General features: G+C 43.7%; 1 pseudogene; it reads right to left on the bottom strand.

The window, feature by feature from the left end:
- Window positions 1-4,663, bottom strand: part of LOC128706337 (uncharacterized) — a 75,101-nt pseudogene extending 70,438 nt beyond the window's left edge.
- Between the last annotated feature and the right edge of the window lie 8,344 nt (window positions 4,664-13,007).

The following is a 13,007-nucleotide window of genomic DNA, read 5'->3' as shown; positions in this document are numbered from 1 at the left end:
GTACAGTATACCCACAAAAGAGGCGACACTAGCACAAGCTACATATATACTCTCTGGAACATGGAGGTGGTGGTGTGAGACGACCTTGATGTCTGCCAGTTGTCAACCCACTCACCACTCTTAAGTTTATTCAGGTATAGGTACACATATAAATGCAGTTACATAAATTATCATGCATACATTACCCACGATAACCCCAAAAATCAAAGTGACTTATTTTCATTGGGGTTCTTCTGATATCTTATTTAAACCTTAATAGTCAAAACCGCTAAGTAAATAAGGTAAGTAGAGTTATTTACATTATAATTGCTTTGGTTCCCAGCCTTGACAGACTTGGCAGAAAGATATTCTGGACACTGCTTGTAAGTAATTTTAAAAGCGCGATTTAGCTTCAGTTGTTTTGTTCTGTCTTGGGCCCCTGACACAGTAAGTGTCAGGGACCCAAGACTGTTCAACTGCCTCCCAGCATACATAGGTGGAATTACCAAAAGACCCCTGTCTGTCTTCAAGAAGGAGCTGGACAGTCACCTAAAGTCAGTACCTGACCAGCCGGGCTGTGGTTCGTACTTCGGTTTACGTGCGGCCAGCAGTAACAGCCTGGTTCATTAGGCTCTGATCTACCAGGAGGCCTGATTACGGACCAGACCACGGGAGCGTTGACCCCTGAAACACCCTCCAGGTATACTCCAGATTGTGCCCCCGTCGTTTGCGAAAGGGAGTGAGGGAGCGAGGGAGGTAGGGGGAGGGAGGCAGACAGGAAGTCAGGCTGTAAGGAAAGGAAATAAAAATTTACAGTGTTGATACGAACAGTTGGTTGAGTGCTCTGGTCAATACAAGGTTCCATATATAAGGCGCACCACACACAAGGTCAAACCAACACTCCAAAATACGAACAAACTAAACTAACAAGCAAGCAATTAAACAGACATTTTCACACAATGAAGGTGTATAGGTTAACAGTTACTGTTTCTAATGTTTTTGCGACGATGACTTATGCGGAAAAACGCTGGTTATGCTACGCACTTGCTCTTAAAATCACTGTCGTCTGAAAACTAAAAAATATCAGTTGGATATATTTAAGTCTCGTGACGACATACCTTAAAACAATAATGATTTATGAATGCTGTCTTTCTTATGAATGTTAAGGTCATTTCTGTAAGAGTCTAAGATCATTCCTGTAAGAGCTTAAGGTCATTCCTGTAAGTCTAAGGTCATTCCTGTCAGACACAGCAGACGAGTGGGGAAAAGAGTCAGCTGAAGAGAAACGTAAATTAGACATGAAACTTGCCGAACAACCTTTACAGAGACGACAGATAGGAAGACAGGCAGATCCTCACATCATCAACAACCTGTCAGACAGAGCACTGGCCAACATTCATACCTTTATACTGTGGTGTCAGGTTTCCAAGCCCGCTGCTTCGCTGCAGGTCGATGGTCATCGGCAGTATGAGGCTCTCTCAGCAGGAGGCTAACCTCGAGGCCAGGCAGGAGCCTCGCGCCGGACTAAAGAAGCATATAGGTGAGTATAAATAGGAAGTACGTCTATCATGCGCTCAGCAGACAGAGGATCAAGCCTTTACCACGTCTTGCGCTGAATGACTCGCATGGGTTTAACGCCTAACGTGAATTATTTATATTTAGAGAAGCCGCAACCAGCGGTTCAAGTTTGCCGCAGGTAATCGCAGACCTGCACACGACGCGGAGTTTATCATCTGTAAGCACCACTACAGTGACTCCGGATTCCAGAAAGGTTTTATCAAGTGTATCTTGGCCGTCTGACTTTCAGAACCCCCTAAGTCATCATTTCCACAACACTGCATTATAGGTAATAACTCGGCACGTGACACCATCATCAGAGTCACCAGGGCGGACCTAGGGGGCTCGGTGGTCTTCATGGACTCCAACACATAGGGATCCAAGATGCTTGAGCTCCAGTATGACATCGACACACATGAACAAATCACCCAGAGTGAGCATGAAAAATACACCAAAGCCTAACCCTCACCAGCTACCATGCATGAATTATCCAAGACATAAACAGCATGTGCCATAAGATCATAACAATCCAGCACAGACACTGCACCTCACCTCCTGACAGGTGTTTTAGCCAAACACTTGGCCAAACTGGCGACTTTATCCGCAATTCACCTCTTCGCCACTCCGGGGATTTACTCTAGATAAAAGACCTTTATATCACAAACGAAAAATTAGGTAGTCTAGAAATGACTTCCTTTTCACCAGAGTCCTCACCGACCAAGCAAATGGTTTATTACACTCGAAGATAAGACCGGACATGGACCTGCCTATACCTTGCCAGATTTCATGAAACTAACCGCAGTAGAAACTCTTAGTTGTTTTCATTTCTGTAATACTTTTCACAGAAACAGATTCGCCATGGTCATAGGTTCAACTATCATTGTAGTTTAGGTTAATCTGTATAGAGAGTCACTCGAGGCCGAAAGATTCATCAATATCATCCCAAAAATGGTTACACGACTTCGCTAAATGGGCGATATTCTGCTTATTTTCTCCAAAAAAGGCTAAACTTACACAACCCCAAAAATAACCTCAACAGCGTGGGACCGTTGATTCAGTTCAACCTAAAAGAAGAAGCTAATGAAAGCCTTCCTTTCTTAGACGTTCTTCTCATATTTATAGTATACGACACTGAAATCAGAGAACATAGACAAAAGTCATCGTTAATACAGACCAAAGAACGTACTGGATCATCATCACTAAGAATGTAAATGTAATACATCACATCTGGCACTATTAGACTTGACCAGGCAAAAAAGGCAGCCTCCAGGACCACGACATTACAGGTGTCTGTATCATTCCATGTGTAACCAAGACCACTGGCACAGAAGACTATAGCCAAATTATCAAACTATTAAGTTTGTAGGAACTGTAGGTTTGGCAGACATGTAGGCTTACATATCATGTTACAGGCCTCTCAAACTTACTACACACTTGCTCTCATAGCGTTTTTACACCCTCCCCATAGCTCTACCCCCTTTCAAAGCTTAAGGGAAATAACGGGGAATTCGAAATTCCCACACCATGTGGCCGCTGTGACCAGAAATATGTAGGGAGAGACCTACTGTAGCCTATACAACACCAGTATATGTACAGGACTCACACTAGGAAAAATGCCTAATGCCCAGGTGAAATACTGGGACAAGACTGACCATCTGATATCTTGGAAGGACACCCAGCTGGTCAAGGAAATGGACGAAGCACGACTCAGATGTCTGGAAGATGCGCTAATCAGTACATAAAATGCAATCCAACAGAGTCAAGGAGCATTGTGTTTACTCAAACCTGTAGCACAACTCGTCTAGCACAAGCAGGTCATGAGAAGGACTGGTAGACCTCCTGCAGTGAGTCTGTCTTGAACTTCAACCATACAGTGATTTCAGCTACCCGGCCACTCCCTTAACTATGTTTGATATGCATCTCTGCGTATTCACTGAAGAACCCTCTTCCACAGCCGAAATGTCTTAATAAATTTCTACTGCAGTTGTGCTTTTTTTTGAGTGAAAACATCCTTGTTCCATCAAGCAGAGAGAAGACTCCAGTGTCCTAAGATTATCTTCCCTTATACTGATGTGCTCCACGAGCAACTGTACTAAGACGACTTGCAGACAGGCAACGTCACTCTAGGAGGTGTTAATTAAACAATGCTACTCACTCTTAGGCGTCTCTGGCGGGGGTGACGGGTGGTGGTGACCGCTGCCGCTGTGTCTCCTGGAGCAGCCGCAGGGCCTCACCTTGCTGCGGGCCTCCGTGGCCAACACGGGGCCCTGAGGGCACGTGGTAGGCTTACTGGCAGGTGCTGGAACCTTCCCAGGGCTGCCACCACTCTTGGGCGTCGGGGAACGAGTCGGTGAGGGTTTTCCTGACGAGGGACTGGTGGGAGCCTTACTAGTTGGGGAGGTCTTGGTGGGACCAGAAGCAGCTCCCACGGTAAGAGTAGTGGGGCGTCGACACTTGCTGCTACCCAAAGGGGGCGGCGAGGAACGCTGAGACGTGGCTGACGAAGGCGAGGTTTGCTGGACACCCATTATGGTGATCACTCTTAATGACTACCTAGCTGAGTAGTGTGATGTCACTGTGACAGCTGAGAGGTGTGTTGACACTGTGACAGCTGAGAGGTGTGTTGACACTGTGACAGCTGAGAGGTGTGTTGACACTGTGACAGCTGAGAGGTGTGTTGACACTGTGACAGCTGAGAGGTGTGTGTTGACACTGTGACAGCTGAGAGGTGTGTTGACACTGTGACAGCTGAGAGGTGTGCTGACACTGTGACAGCTGAGACGTTATTAAGGTTCCCACACGTGTGGTACCACTGCTGCTACACACCACCTGATGCTGTTACCTTCCAGCACGACGCTCTCACACACACTGCCCCCTTGTAGCACACCACGCCACCCATATCTGTCTCTCTCAACACGCCCATAGTCTATACCGCCTCTCTCACCACGCCCACGTTCTATATTTCTTCCCTCACCACACCCGCCTTCTGCATTCTTACCCCCACCACACCCATGGTCTATATTCCTCCTTCACTACACCCACGGTGCCCATCATTACACCCGCAGTTTCTTCTGACTCACGACACCGGATTAGAGGGTAATCCAGGAAGACATGATTATGGCGTATAAGATCTGAAGAGGATTTATTAATACAAATAAAGAGGCAGACGAGGCGATGACAGAAAATACTGTATTTCTTGAGTCTGGGATGTTTCACCTGATCAGTGGACTGATAGATAGATAGATAGATAGATAGTTAGATAGATAGATAGATAGATAGATAGAGAGAGAGAGAGAGAGAGAGAGAGAGAGAGAGAGAGAGAGAGAGAGAGAGAGAGAGAGAGAGAGAGAGAGAGAGAGAGAGAGAGAGAGAGAGAGAGAGAAGAGCGTGAATCTGGGTTTTTTCCCTGAGAGAGCTTCCGCCAGTACCTCGCGGCGCTGAAGGATGTATATAAGAGGTCCAGACCAAGTCGTTATTGCGAGAAAGTGTCACTCTCTGAAGAGCTTCAGCAAGTCAATGACTTGATAAAGCTCTACACAGAGCCCAACACTCCTCACTAGAAAAGATTGCTTTGCGCCTTTTTGGCTGGGTTACGAGTATCTTGGGCAGGTTAAATCACCACCACCAGATGTAGACCAAACGTAATGTAAACTTTGCCAGATGGATTATTGTCACACTATGCGTCATTATGTACTGGAGTGCGTCACACCCTGCGTCATTATGTACTGGAGTGCGATAAAATTAATGAATTCAGAGACAACTCACTCAGAAATGTTCAAAAAATGGCAAAGTATTTTATCCACAGTGGTAAATTACAAATCATTCTGTAAAAATACCCTAACTTTGCTCACTGTACATAAAGCTAATATTTGCATTAATAACTCATTGCATTTGTTATCAGGTGGGAATGTGTGAATGGTTCATTACCTTTGTAACTTGTTCAGCTATCAAAACTTTGCGGTCCAGTCCCTGGACCCTTTACGTACCACTGTAATCTTTTTGACTGTCGCCCACAGGATGGGTATGGGGTGCATAATAATGATATTAAACTAACTAAATGCGCCTTTTCATTACATGCGCGGATTCACTTAAGATGCCAAGAATGCTCAGGCAGGCTGGCGGCTTTCTGTGTGCTTAAGAATATCTTCTAACATGCAAATATCACATTGTATATTATGCAAAGGTACAAATATCTATATTTGCAGTCTGACTTAGCACTTTACATAAATTTAAAGATAACTTCTTCCGTCTGAGATATTTTAGGAAGCGAGACGACCTTTATAAAGCAGTGGTGACAGCAGAGCCCGTACAAAGTTTTAAGTGTAGGTACGATAAGGCTCAAGAAGTCAGAATAATGTTAGAACGTGTGTGAGTTGATGGTAGGCGGAGAGCCAAGGAGTGGAGATACGGCCCCAGGAGCAACAGACAGGTAAGTAACCCACCCACATCAATCAATCATGTTAACTCTCTTTAGGGTAACATTGACTTTAATATATTCAATCTACCAATGACCTTCACGCCTAAATCTTGACTTTACCCGCGCCCACCTGCCCTGCCTATCAAATCTTTACCCGTTACCAGATGATATTGTACCTCTCTCCTTCTACAATACTGGTACAGGAGAAGAGCCTGGCACTGACTACATGACTGTACTGGAAAGTGGCTGGCTTCTCCAGCACCTCCCTGCAATGGCTACATGACTTGTACTGGAAAATGGCTGGCTTCTCCAGCACCTCCCTGCACTGGCTACATGACTTGTACTGGAAAATGGCTGGCTTCTCCAGCACCTCCCTGCAATGGCTACATGACTTGTACTGGAAAATGGCTGGCTTCTCCAGCACCTCCCTGCAATGGCTACATGACTTGTACTGGAAAATGGCTGGCTTCTCCAGCACCTCCCTGCACCGGCTACATGACTTGTACTGGAAAATGTCTGGCTTCTCCAGCACCTCCCTGAATTGGCTACGTGACTTGTACTGGAAAATGGCTGGCTTCTCCAGCACCTCCCTGCACTGGCTACATGACTTGTACTGGAAAATGGCTGGCTTCTCCAGCACCTCCCTGCACTGGCTACATGACTTGTACTGGAAAATGGCTGGCTTCTCCAGCACCTCTCAAATCTACAAAGGTTCTTAATATGAGGAAGGAGCTAGGTATTTCTAGTATCAGTGATAGGATTCTTGAGATTAACACTGTACACGGTGTTAGAATGTTGAGAAATGAACCAGACACTGTCACAATGTACCTTACTAAGTGTCTAGAAGTAAATACACACATATCTAAATGGATTGTGAAAACGTGCAATTGCATTAAGTTTTATAACCTGCATGAACTATATCACTGTAGACAACACGAGCATTTCACCCCTCCATGGAAGATGTATTCATTTAATATCACATGCCTGCAAGTCCCTCCCAAGAAGCTCATTGCTAGTAATCCCTTCCTTAAATCACTTGTTAAAGCAACTGCTCAAGAAAAAATTTCTCGCCTAGCTGGTAGTAATAAGTTATCACAAGTTATATACACTGATGGATCTAAACAGGAGACTTCTGGCAGGGCTGCATCTGCTCTTGTTGCCACCTCCCTAGTTAAGAACGATAATAAACTTGTTGAACTAGGCATAAGAATTAACAATTGGGCGCTAAAGCTAACTTATGGCACTGAGCATGACTCTATCATCATTACTGATTCTAGGTCATCACTGAAGGATCTTAACTCATATAATGACTCCAACAACATGCTCATTGGAGAAGCCAGGTACAGATACTCAAAAATCCGAGACAAAGGAATTAATGTACAATTGCTATGGATCCCATCACACATTGGATTACTCCTTCATGATAAAATTGTTATGTTAACCAAGAATAGTACCCAGAAGGAGAATGTAGAATATAACTTTGGTATATCTGTGTCTAGCATTAGGAATAATATTAGGAGAGAAGTAAATAACGATGAATAACTATGATAACATGAACGTAGATAAGTATGTTTATGGAGCAACTTGTAATGTGAACAGACTGACTGATGTTGTAGTGGCCAGGCTTAGGCTTGGTTACAAGTACTGACTGATGTTGTAGTGGCCAGGCTTAGGCTTGGTTACAAGTACTTCTGGCAGTTTGGGAGACACACAGATGATGATCAAACTAAATGTAAATTATGTGATCAGGTATATGATCACTGTCTTGAACACTATGTGCTTAATTGTCCTCTTATTGAGGAATACAGAGACAGACAGTATAATAACCTATGTGACATGTCAAGATATCTTTTTAATGAAAATAAGATACCAGATATACTAAGCAAATTTCCTAAATTTGCTTGTAACAGAAAGTGAACTATAGATATGTAGATATAAATCCAGATATAAATCCATATGTATTCCTGTTAACCCTTTGGGGCCTAGTTCCTAGGCCTTTTGTGTATCCATATGCTCTTGCGCTACCGTCCACAGGATGGATATGGGGTGCACAAAAACTAGCCACATCGGTGGCAAAATCTAATCTGTCTGCTCGGTCAAGCTGAGAGGTGCGGCTTTATTGATTACTGTCCTTCCTCGCTGTGTTTTCCACATGTCTTGCATCTTTCCATTACATCAAGAAACAAACACAGTTCCTTGCATCTTCCCACTGCATCAAGAAACAAACACAGTTCCTTGCATCTCCCCACTGCATCAAGAAACAAACACAGTTCCTTGCATCTTCCCACTGCATCAAGAAACAAACAGTTTATTGCGTCTTTCCACTACAAGAAACAAACAATTCCTTGCATCTTCCCACTGCATCAAGAAACAAACACAGTGCCCTGGATCTTCCCACTGCATCAAGAAACAAACACAGTGCCCTGGATCTTCCCACTGCATCAAGAAACAAACACAGTGCCCTGGATCCTTCCACTGCATCAAGAAACAAACACAGTGCCCTGGATCTTCCCACTGCATCAAGAAACAAACACAGTGCCCTGGATCTTCCCACTGCATCAAGAAACAAACACAGTGCCCTGGATCTTCCAACTGCATCAAGAAACAAACACAGTGCCCTGGATCTTCCCACTGCATCAAGAAACAAACACAGTGCCCTGGATCTTCCCACTGCATCAAGAAACAAACACAGTGCCCTGGATCTTCCCACTGCATCAAGAAACAAACACAGTGCCCTGGATCTTCCCACTGCATCAAGAAACAAACACAGTGCCCTGGATCTTCCCACTGCATCAAGAAACAAACACAGTGCCCTGGATCTTCCCACTGCATCAAGAAACAAACACAGTGCCCTGGATCTTCCCACTGCATCAAGAAACAAACACAGTGCCCTGGATCTTCCCACTGCATCAAGAAACAAACACAGTGCCCTGGATCTTCCCACTGCATCAAGAAACAAACACAGTGCCCTGGATCTTCCCACTGCATCAAGAAACAAACACAGTGCCCTGGATCCTTCCACTGCATCAAGAAACAAACACAGTGCCCTGGATCTTTCCACTGCATCAAGAAACAAACACAGTGCCCTGGATCCTTCCACTGCATCAAGAAACAAACACAGTGCCCTGGATCTTTCTACTGCATCAAGAAACAAACACAGTGCCCTGGATCCTTCCACTGCATCAAGAAACAAACACAGTGCCCTGGATCTTCCCACTGCATCAAGAAACAAACACAGTGCCCTGGATCTTTCCACTGCATCAAGAAACAAACACAGTGCCCTGGATCCTTCCACTGCATCAAGAAACAAACACAGTGCCCTGGATCTTCCCACTGCATCAAGAAACAAACACAGTGCCCTGGATCTTTCCACTGCATCAAGAAACAAACACAGTGCCCTGGATCTTCCCACTGCATCAAGAAACAAACACAGTGCCCTGGATCTTCCCACTGCATCAAGAAACAAACACATTCCCCAGTTTCACACGAAGGAATATCATTATAATCTCTATAGCAGCATAATATAAGAGCCGAATTTTATGCAGTGTTGGTTTGGGATGACATTATCGTAAAATATGGGCGATAGATCGGTGCCCACTTGCTGGTGGCCTTCTAAACTTTTCTCCTGACGACGACACTTTTAAGGCATTACCGTAGGCGGAGGCGGAGGAAGGTCCGGAAAGTATGATTAATGTGAAGCACATTTTGTAACGCGTTCGTAATAGTGAGTTACGTTCCTTCTGGCAGCTGCTGGTTCAGAACTTCTGCAACGAAGCTACGAAGAGGATACTGACATGTACTACCGAGAGTATTGAGGGAAAAATACAGGGGGAGAGTGAGGCCGTTTTTCGCTTGCCTGTTTCGCCCTGTGACTTGATAAAGCGCTACACTGAGCGAAATGTCGCCACAGTAAACGCCTGCTCTGCATTTTTATCTTTTCTTCAACATCAAATGAGAAGAAAAAATAGCAAAAATTCATCACAGACGTATGTACCGTTGATTAATACACGGGTTAAGTAAATATACATGCAGTATACTTTTAATGTTTGTGTATGTATACCTGTGCTCTCCCCCATAACTTCTGTGTGTCACAAATAACATACTGGGGAAAAAGGACTGGTAGTTCGTATTCCTGCAGCAGTGACTTGAAAAAAATAAATTACGAAGTTAGTTTGAAACTGATTGATTTTATGAACGAAATCGGGAAGTTGGATGTCATAGAACTGAGGAAAAGTTGAAAAAGGATGGAGAGTGTGAATGGAAAGGAGAACATAGAAGGGTAAAGTGTGGTGAAGGGAAGTATTTGGTTATGACTGTTGAACCTCAAGACCTATGTGGTTTAAGTTTGGTTTGTAATGAAACTGAGATTTCAGAAGTGGGTTATAATAAGCTTAGAGAAGAATGGTGGGAAAGGCATGCTACAGGGAGGATAAGAAATTAAATTTTTCTTACAATTTACAAAGAACTGAGACTAGAATGTCATTTAGTGGAATATTACGTACTTGCATTCGGACTTACCACACACTAGATAAAGCTATCTCCCAAAAGTTAAGCTCCATTCACACAATCGGTAAATATATATGCACTCACTCGAGAATAAAATATTCTGCATCAATTAAAAGATCCATTAATTCGTAATATTTAAATACTTTCCTATAAAAAATATCACCGAGATCCCTACAAGTGTCTTGGAAGTTATAGAAGCCATGTCTAAGGCAATATGGACTTAACTATAGACAGATTATTAAAATTTGTGCCACAGACAGCGATGTGTCAGAAGTCCCACTGATGCCGGCAACATTGTTGAATTCTTAGACAAAGAGCGGTACCAACCACACTCGTCCTCCCTAACTTAGTAAAACTTGTTGCTCATCTGAAGGGCCCACCGAGCCCGCATATTCCTTAGGATAAACAACGAATTTGGCCTAAAAATCCACTAAAAATGAACTTTGCTTTAGTGTGTTGTCGATAAACCAGCACTCGTTTGACGTCTGCCCTTTCATCATGCAGGACCTCAACGTCGCCCTGTAGTGATATATGACTCTTACGGGTTTAACGATTAATTTGATTATAGCAAAAACCACCCTTGCCCGGTAATTGACACAACTATACCATTTTTCCAGAAGCTGTGATAGCTGAGTCACAGAATGGATAGGAATGCAATGTGGCAGATGTTGCAAACGTATGCAATGGACGGCAGTGTTAGAAATTATTATAAATAATTGTGAGGAGTTTGAGACTTCGTTTAGGGTATTGATGAGAGAAAGAAAAGCATTTGTCTGCAAAAGGTCTCCTTTAACAAATGTTTGTGTTATAAGAGCGGCTGTTTAATGTGTTAGTAGTTGTGGTTGTTATATAATTCAAGATATGGTAAACATGAGGAAATTAAATCTTCATCAGAGTACAAAACAAATTCTGGCCACAAAATAGAGCGAAACACCAACGTCAAAGACCTGGGAGTGATCATGTCGGAGGATCTCACCTTCAAGGACCATAACATTGTATCAATCGCATCTGCTAGAAAAATGACAGGATGGATAATGAGAACCTTCAAAACTAGGGAGGCCAAGCCCATGATGACACTCTTCAGGTCACTTGTTCTATCTAGGCTGGAATATTGCTGCACACTAACAGCACCTTTCAAGACAGGTGAAATTGCCGACCTAGAAAATGTACAGAGAACTTTCACGGCGCGCATAACGGAGATAAAACACCTCAATTACTGGGAGCGCTTGAGGTTCCTAAACCTGTATTCCCTGGAACGCAGGAGGGAGAGATACATGATTATATACACCTGGAAAATCCTAGAGGGACTAGTACCGAACTTGCACACGAAAATCACTCACTACGAAAGCAAAAGACTTGGCAGACGATGCACCATCCCCCCAATGAAAAGCAGGGGTGTCACTAGCACGTTAAGAGACCATACAATAAGTGTCAGGGGCCCGAGACTGTTCAACTGCCTCCCAGCACACATAAGGGGGATTACCAACAGACCCCTGGCAGTCTTCAAGCTGGCACTGGACAAGCACCTAAAGTCAGTTCCTGATCAGCCGGGCTGTGGCTCGTACGTTGGTTTGCGTGCAGCCAGCAGCAACAGCCTGGTTGATCAGGCTCTGATCCACCAGGAGGCCTGGTCACAGACCGGGCCGCGGGGGCGTTGACCCCCGGAACTCTCTCCAGGTAAACTCCAGGTAAAGTGAAGGGAGAGGTGCGTGTTAGATGATGACTGATAAAAAGCTGTCTTGTCACAGTTACTGATGAATAACTGCACTTGGGAGAGTTAGAAGAAAGTTTCACAGAACAATTTGACTGATGAGATCATTTATCAGTAATAATATACGAGTATAACCACACCATCATACACACTGACACTCAAGCCAAACCCTCTTATGCTCAGAACAACCACTAACACTAACACTAACACATACACATACACAAAAAATCCATTACACTAATTTAAAATAGACCAAATCTATTAGAAACCCATTAAATTATTTTCGTCTGAAGATTACCCAGAGTTCCCTCAAAAGTAACAGATCCTCGACAGGTCAGGGAAAAAGGCCGAGGTTGTGAGTAAACATGTCAAATCAAAACCAAAAATCAAAATGAAAATCTATATTTCTAAGAAACATACGCAGGAGTTACAACGACTTAGTTTACGGTGAATTTAGTAACAGTGTTGATACAGATGATTCGAAATGTAATTTAATAAATTTACGTGCTCGAAAGACACCCAATTAATATGTAAATTCTCTCAAACAAAGTAACGGTAAAACTTGCATATTACTTCATTCTTGTTAACTGAACTGTGTTGTCTAAGTCAGTCAGTCAGCAGCACACCACACATTACACATCACGGGGCCAGGAGATGTGAATTGACCCCTGCAACCACAAATAGGTGAGTACAGAGACGGGGAGCTGCGCTAACTCTTCACCACTAGTCAAGAATACTTTAATCTCTAAAATAAGATAAGATTGTGTTCGGATTTTAAACCTCGGAGAGTTAGCCACCCAGGAAAACCCAAAAAAGTCAGTGCGTCGTCAAGGGACT

The sequence above is a fragment of the Cherax quadricarinatus genome, chromosome 3 (assembly GCF_038502225.1).
Source record: "Cherax quadricarinatus isolate ZL_2023a chromosome 3, ASM3850222v1, whole genome shotgun sequence".
NCBI lineage: Eukaryota > Metazoa > Arthropoda > Malacostraca > Decapoda > Parastacidae > Cherax > Cherax quadricarinatus.
Note: the sequence above shows the minus strand (reverse complement) of the source record. Positions and strands in the feature narration are given on the sequence as shown.